This window comes from Echinops telfairi, unplaced genomic scaffold (assembly GCF_000313985.2).
Source record: "Echinops telfairi isolate 266 unplaced genomic scaffold, ASM31398v2 ScPeMD7_23;HRSCAF=83, whole genome shotgun sequence".
NCBI classification, from domain to species: domain Eukaryota; kingdom Metazoa; phylum Chordata; class Mammalia; order Afrosoricida; family Tenrecidae; genus Echinops; species Echinops telfairi.
In genome coordinates this window covers 73,348,832-73,357,239 of record NW_022103920.1, presented here as the reverse complement: position 1 = coordinate 73,357,239, position 8,408 = coordinate 73,348,832, and positions in this window count along the sequence as shown.

Sequence of the window (8,408 nt, the reverse complement as noted above, 5' to 3'; positions counted from 1 at the left end):
CATAATCTTTTATTTATTTATTTATAATACCAATTGCAATGTGCATAACTTAAAGACATTTTACAAAAATCTCCACAGTCTTATCAAACCATTAACAAGAAGCAATGGATAATAAACACGCTTTGCTTGCAGTGCCATTGTACTGTGCAATGACAGGAAACAACATCCACGGAATGCTCTCTGGGAACGGCGCCTCTTAGCATTTTGTAACATGGGAGGCCTGATCTTTGAACAAATTATTTGAGAAACACATGTATGGTTTATGTAAGAGGTAATGATGTCACAGTGCTAAAATAAGGATCTTTGAAATATTAATTGAACATATTCAAGACTTTCTAAAGCTTTTCAAAGTTTAAGAATCAAGACCATAGAAAATGGAGTCATCTGTCATTTGGGGGAGGAATATTTCATAATGAAATATTGAGGGGCCTCAATTCCAGGTTATTTAAATTTCGCTTCTAGTCAAGAAGAATTGTGATGATTTATGTCAGAAATGACATTAAAATAGCAAAAATAAGTTAAAGATAAGGAAGAAAAATGAGGAAATAGAAATATTTGTAGAAAATTCATTTAAACTGCAGCATGATGATGGAAGAACTATAGCTTAATATTAAAAGAAGCCTTAATATCTAAGTCATACTCTAGTTTCAATGCCTTTTTTCCTTATTCCATCTTACTGCACAGAGTAAAAGTTGTTCTAGGTGTTATTACTCATGATTCATTGAAGAAGTTTGCTTAGCATACTCTTACCCAAGGAGACATTAAAGGACAGAAAGACAGTGTGAGTAGTATAGCCTCCTCATCTATAAAATAGGGATAAAACATGGTATCTACCGCACAATACTGTAGTAGTAAATGGATAAATAAATGTACCTATTTCATAAAAACAATGACAAAAACAACAAAAACCCATTTCCTTTCGTAGAGGAAGTATAAGTCATAGAGACCTGGGATCGAACCATGTTGCTAGTTTCGGTCTATATCGGTAAGAGGGAAGCGGTAGTAACCTCTGTGTCATAAAGAAGCTGTGAGCCTTAAACAAAAGCTTGCTAGACGTTGGCAGAGTTCTCAGGCGGATTTTGTCTCCATGGAGCTTCCCCAGGGATGTGAAGATGGATTCCTGCAGATATAGTTCGCTCAAAACTTAACGCCTTGCCATTTGTTTTCCCTTTGAACTCACATTCAACTTGCTATAGTTTTTATTATGTTCTGCTTTTGGAGGGATTGAAGTTCATTTGTGTTTCATTTTTCTGTTGTTCCTGGTTTTTGTTGGCATGATTTTATGTGAAGTTCACGATAGGTAAATCCACAGAGAGAGTAGCTAGATTCATAGGTACCTAGAGTTGTGACAAGTGAGCTTAAGAGGAGATGAGGAGCTGTTAATAATGGATACATTACTACAGAGAGTGTTTTAAAATCGATTGTGATGATGCTTATACAACTCTTTCATACATTGAAACCATTGAATCAAAACATATATAAAGTATATGCCAATAAAATGGCTTAAAATATTGATTTACTCATAAGAACATAGTCTTAGGCTGTGTTCTCTATAGAACACAAACCAATGATACACACACACACACATAATTTTATATCAAGAAAATAGTTCACATGGATGTAGAAGGGAGCAAGTCCAAATTCAGGAAAGTTCTAAGTCAATAGATCAGATGTTAGGCTGGAGGTTTCTCGTAAGTCTTGTAGGCGTGAGAACTGATGAGCAATAGGAAGACCACAGTTGGTGGTTGCAGAAGTGGATGAATCCAAGGACAATAGGTCAGGTTTGTGGTTTCAGAGTTGATGAATCCAAAAGTTGGTGAACTTTGAAAATTGGCAGGCAATCCGACAGTCTATTGGTTCAAGTCCAAAGAACCAGAGGTTGATGAGCTAGATGCAGGATTCAGATGCAGCAAAACCGCCTAAGCTTTTCTACAGTGTCTGCTTAAATAGGATGCAGGCCACATCTTTGGGGACATTTCCCTTTAGTTGACTGCACGAGCATATGATCTGAGTACGGAGGTTGCATCTCAGCCTAATCTTTTTACAACTGATAACAGATTGCATTGTGTCAGGCAAGGTCATGGGAGGTGTTAACTGTCAAACCACTGAGAATCCTGGGCTAGCCAAGTTGACACAAAACCTTAACTATCATAAACATAACACTATGTCAGACACAAAATACAAATTAGGTATAGTAATTCAACTAGCCTATATCACCACAGAGTAAAAGCACTATGTTTCCTTTGTCAGTGCTTAATATAGCATGCAATACATGTTTCCCTTGCTATCAGAAAGTAGAGTATTCCTATGAAATCTTTTATAATCCCAAGTAGCATGAAGTATAGAGGCAATTAATATTAATTTATATGAAAAAAATTGAGCATTCTAAGACCCTCCCAAATAAACTACCAAAGCATACCAAAGGACACATAAAACTTCAAAGAATGTGAACACAGAGTGCTCACTGATACATTTCAAAGCTCTAGTGGTTAGATGCGGAGATGCTAAGTACATCCCAGGGAAGGAGCTTGACAATACCATCTCACTATGTGGAGTGCTCACTGCAAAACAAATGCTGAACTCTAGTTTCATTTTGTACCTTTTTCCATAAAAGGCAAAATGATCTTCAGATTGCGGTTAGCAAAACCAAAAAAACCAAACCCATTGCCATTGAGTTGATTGTCACTCATCGTGACTTTCTGTGACTATAAATCTTTATGGGAAGAGAAAGCCCCATTTTCCTCATGTGAAGCAGCTCGCGGTTACCCTGGATGTTAGTGGACCAACAGGGCCACCACAGCTCGTCTAGGTTCACAGAACTGGCACCAATGTAGGTCTTTGGTTAAAGCAAATTAGGGTAAAGGAAACTTTTTAAAAGTGGGGAATACCTGTACTCTCTCTCTTCTGATCAAGGCTATGAATCAAAAGTTCAATGATTCAAACCCACCAGCTGCCCTGTCGGAGAAAGATGTAGCAGTTTGCTCCTGTAAAGATTCACAGCTTTGGACACCCTACAGGCAAATTGTTCCTTACCCTATAGGATTGCTCCCAGTTGAAATGAACTCTATAGTAGTGGGTTTAAATTTAATATGTGTCAAATTAAACATTCATATTAAATATTAATCCAAATGTTAACTTTAATATTTTTAAAAGGAAAATTCTCATCATCATTTCTCCATTTAATAATGTAGTTGTTCACACAATTGGAAACTATTTTTGGTTTATCACTTGAGATAAGTGGCAGTCTTCAATAAAAGAAATAATTTCTTTTTTAATCATTTTATTGGTGGCTCATACAACTCATCACAATCCACGCATATAGCAATTGTATAAAGCACATTTGTACACTCCTTACCCTCATCATTCTCAAAGCATTTGCTCTTCACATAAGCCCCTGGCATCAGCTCTTCATTTCCCCCCCTCTCTTCCTGCTCCCCCTCCCTCATGAACTCTTGATAATTTATAAATTATTATTTTGTCATATCTTACACCATCTGATGTCTCCCTTCACCCACTTAAAATAAATAATTTCTTAAGTATATATCGTCTCCATAATTAGTATTTCATCTTCATGTTCGGCTGCTATAATGACCAATTAAACATACTTTGGACAATCATTAATAGCTTAACATAGGAACAAATGATTCCATCGAGTAGATACCAAACCCAAACCCATTTCCATTGAAATGGTTCTGACTCATCGTGACCCTACAGGACAGATTAGAACCGCTCCTGAAGGTTTCCCAGACAGTGGCTCTTTATGAAAGCAGCCAGCCTCATCGTTCTCACATAGAATGGCCGGTGGATTTGAACCACCATCCTTGCAGTTAGCAGCCAAATGCTTTTCCAAAATGCCAGTGGGCTTCGAAGACTGGCTAGGGCCATGTCAATTACCTTGCATTTCCTTGATCTCTTTCTGTCTTGGAGGAAGCACAGGGAATGCCAATTTTGTGCCTTCCAAATGGCCAGGAAGCCATGGACTCTGTTGCTTTATCTTGAGATGTGTGATCCTCAGAATGGGTGCTTGGCTCCTACAGAAAACCATCTGCAAAGATATCCATGAATTCTTTCCTTTCCTGTAAGATTCTGTCCCTTACCCTATTGATATATAGTGCTATTTCTTTTCCTGGTTCCATGCTGATTTTGTGACCTCCTGTGATCAATAACAATGACAGAAGAGACACTGTGAAATTGTGGCTATAGAATTTAAGAGCCACTTTTGCATATCTACATTGTAAAGAAGTTCAGGATATGGAAAAGGGTCGTGTCATAAATTGAGATTCTCCAGCCGATAGGCAGTACCATGACCCCAGACTTAGACATGGGTCCACCTTGGATCTCAGCTACAGTTGAAATACCCCATTAGATCCAGAGTGAAAGACATAAGCTAACTCTGATCAACAAAATAGCTTTTCTCCAAAAGACTAATTGATTTAGCAATTACACAGCATATTTACTTTTGATCGACTCAAAAATCAAGAATAATACGTTGATTTTGTTCAGGATGGCCTCTTACTGGTGCCCTGTTTAAGGCTTATTGCTTGATTTCTTGATATAATGTTCAGACCATAGGTATTTCCGGGAGGGGCCTGCAGTCGATGTTAGGAAGCAAATGTGCATGAATTGGTGAATGGAAAACCAATCTTCGCTGTAAACCTCTCCAATCACCATGACAAAGTACATGATATTTTTTAAGCTTAATTTTTGTTTGGTACCAGACACTCCTCATCCCAACTAATTTCATCTATCTTACCCCTATTCCTGGAAAATACGCAGGCCCCTCCCAGGGTTTACAATGTTGATTTTGTTTCTTCCTGTCCCTTCTTGCCTTCTGAGCTTTTTCTTTGGAAAAAAACAGTCCATTTGATCTCATGGGTTGGTTATTATAAGAGCGCTCCTTCCCTGGGGCTATTAGTGTCACCTTATTGTTCTGTCTAGAATGTCACCAGCAGTTGACTCAGGTCAGTACTAGGCTTGACAGGGGTCTGAACATTTCAGGGAGATCCCATCTTCTTTTGAAATAGTTGTCAACATGCTAGTTTTTCTGAAGACTTTAAATCGATCCCTACATGTGAGGGTAAGTCGACAAGTAATTGCTTCTAGAGTTTATTCCAGGCAAAAAGTCTTTAACCTGTCACCATGACCCGTGGATGGCTGCTGACAAGTTCTCAGTAATACTCTTGTCTTCATCTCGTTGTTGTTGTTAGCTGCTATTGAGTAGGCTGAGACTGAACAGCAACCTTGTGTATGACAAAATAAAACACAGCCAGGTCCTGGCCCAACCTCACAATTGTTCTTGTGTTTGAGCCCACTGTTGTCAGTCATTTCTGTTGAAGGTCGTCCCTTATTTCACTGCCTTTCTATTTTATCAAAATGATATTCTTCTTCAGGGACTGGTCTCTACTGCGAACATATCCAAAGTGCATGAGACCAGGTCTCGCCATCCTGGCCTCTCAGGAGCTTTCTGACTGTACTTCTGAGACAGATTTTCTTCTTCTTTTGGGAGTCCATGGTACTTTGAATATTCTTCATCAACACAATTTAAATACATTGACTCTTCTGTCTTCCTTATTCAATGTCCAGTTTTCATATGCATATGAAGCAACTGGAAATACCATGGCTTGACTCTTATTCCAAACCAAAAAACTCACTGCCATCCAGTCAATGATGACTTACAGTGACTCACCCTGGAGGCAGGGTAGAACTGCCCCTGTCAGTTTCTGAAACGGTCACTCATTACGGGAGTACAAAGCTTAATTTCTCTTCCACAGAGTTGCTGGTGGTTTTGAATTTATGACCTTGCAGTTAGCAGCACAAAGAGTAATCACTACACCACCAGGCCTCTGGGGTAAGCCGAAAGTATTGCTACAAGATCATCAAAAATTTTATTAAACAAAAATACCAAAATGAATCTGCTGCTGTTCAATATAGCCTCTATCTAGTTCTATAAACCTCTGAAAGAGGTATTTATATTTTTCTAACCTTTTCCCAAGAAGTCTTCATTAGGGTACCTAAAAAAAAAGGTTCAATTAAGGAGTGGCTTGAAGTGTCTGACTTTTTTTTCTTATAAAGTGGTAATCTTGATAGATCATCTGAAGGAAAGGACACAGAATAATCATGAGGAGTCTTAATGAAGAAGTTTTAAGAAAATAGCGCTGGTGAAAAAAAGGCCAGAAACATTGAGCTTACGAATTTTTGTTGCCCATCACAACAATGTACCTGTCTATGTTTTGAGAGTAGGGAGGGCAGTCTTAGGGACATTTTGTTGGGAAACTTTATTCCGTTTGCCCCAGAAGCCCTGACGTTGCCCCCTGAGACTTCTTCTTGTTACCCAAACTCCAAGATCATTTAAAAGGAACACAAGTCTAAAAGGAACAAAAATCATTTAAAAGGAGTCTGTTGAAGATGTCAAACTCATTTTGCAGTGGTATGAATCAGAGGGCACAGGATTCTTGGGTAAAGGGTCCCAGTAATTCAGACTCACGACAACCCTGTATGAGAGCATGGGACTGCTCATTGGGTTTCTGAGGGTATACATCTTTACCAGAGCAGACAGCCTCATCTTTCTCCATTGAAGTGGCTTGCTGGTTTTAACTGCCAGCCATGGAGTTAACAGCCCTACACTTGAGCCCCTACACCACTCAAGAAGGGTTTCACCCACTGCTCAGGAGTCCATTCTGACTCATAGTGACCCTAGATCGGGATTCTAAGGCTGTCAGTCTTTAAGGCAGTGATCGGTCTTCTCGTCCTCCCATCTTGAACAGACAACCTTGAGGTGTGCGGTTCAACTCTCACCTGTTGGCGCCACCACCGGGGCTCCTTTGGGAAAGAGTGGAGAGGTGGAGAAACCTCCTTCAGGAGTAGAGAGAGCTGGAGGGAGGCTATCTGGAGAAGCAGTAGCTTCACATTTAGATATTTTTGTTTAATACTGATGTTCTTGATTTTGTAGCCATAATTTTTTATTTACCCTAATATCAGGTTTTCATTCAGTGGTTAAATGTAAGCCTTTCATTTATTCATTCATTCATTTAGTGATAGGCATAGTCACAAATGGAAGCAATTCCTATTTATATCTATTCATATAAACTATAAGCAACACAGCAACCTTATGCCTTTCTCTTTGAAAGTTGTCACAATTTACTTCTACATGGACCATTATCCTTCCCTCACCACTAACTGCCTGCCTCTTGTCCAAGCCAATTCAGTTTATTGTTCTCCCAACTGGATTCTACTTTGGCAAATTCTGAGTGCGTGTTCTCTTGTTGATGGTTAGCCATGTGAATGTTCCCTACGAGAGCATAAGGAAACACTGGTGGAAAATGGGAAGCGTGCTCACATTCTGCACACACACTAATAAAGAAACGGAGCTATAGCTCACTCTTCTTCTCTGTGATATCTTTTCCCTTCTCCACGCTCCTTACCCCACAGAGACTCTCCATCTACTTAAAGACAAACATTGGGCATCCTCTTGAATAATGCACGATAAAGCAATGGTGTCACAAATCTCAGTCTATTCCACAGTTCAACACCAGTACTTATTCTATGCTTGAAGCGGGGCAGACCCCAATGCCCAAATGTTCGCTCTGTTCTTTTTTTTATGCAGAGAACAGATTTGACTTTGATTTCTCTGGGAGCATTTCCTTCTAAAGTTTAAGATTTTGTTTGTTTATTCAAATCTTATTTTAGTAGTGCATCAAGTGAGGCGAAATGACAGAGGTATGACTTTGGCCAATGTCTGTCCTTGCAGGCATGGCAAAACTTCTTTCTGTGTGAGTTCTTGCTCTTCTTTGATGATTCCATATGTAACTTCCCTCTACAGAGTTTGTAGACTGGCCACCACAGACTGTAGACAGGCTATTTATTCCCTAAACAAAATGTTCAAAGCAATAATCTCTTCCATATTTCCCCTTACACATACGGGTCATTCTCCTTTGAACTGAAGTGCACTCACTAATTCCAGAATTGAAGAGTCTCAATAAATACCTTCTATTCTGTTTAAGCTGTCATCTAAGAAACTGTATTTCGTGGCTGTCAGAAAGGGTGCTGTGTTTTTAAGTTACTCATTCACTCACTGCCATTCAGGCACTTCTGACTCATACCCACCCCGTAGAATAAGTAGAATTGTCCTGGTGAGTTTCTGAGACTCTAACCTTTCCTCTACCCCCCCTTTTTTAATAAATCATTTTCTTGGGGGCTCTTACAGCTCTTATAACAATTCATACATCAATTCAGTGGTATTGATGTATGGATTCAAACATATTTGTACAAACATCAAACGTATTTGGACATATGTTGCTATCATCATTTTCAAAACATTTTCTTTCTGCTTGAGCCTTTGGTATTAGCTCCTCTTTTTTCCCTCCTTCCCCCGAGACTGCAACTCTTTGTTTTTTAAGTCATTTTATTGG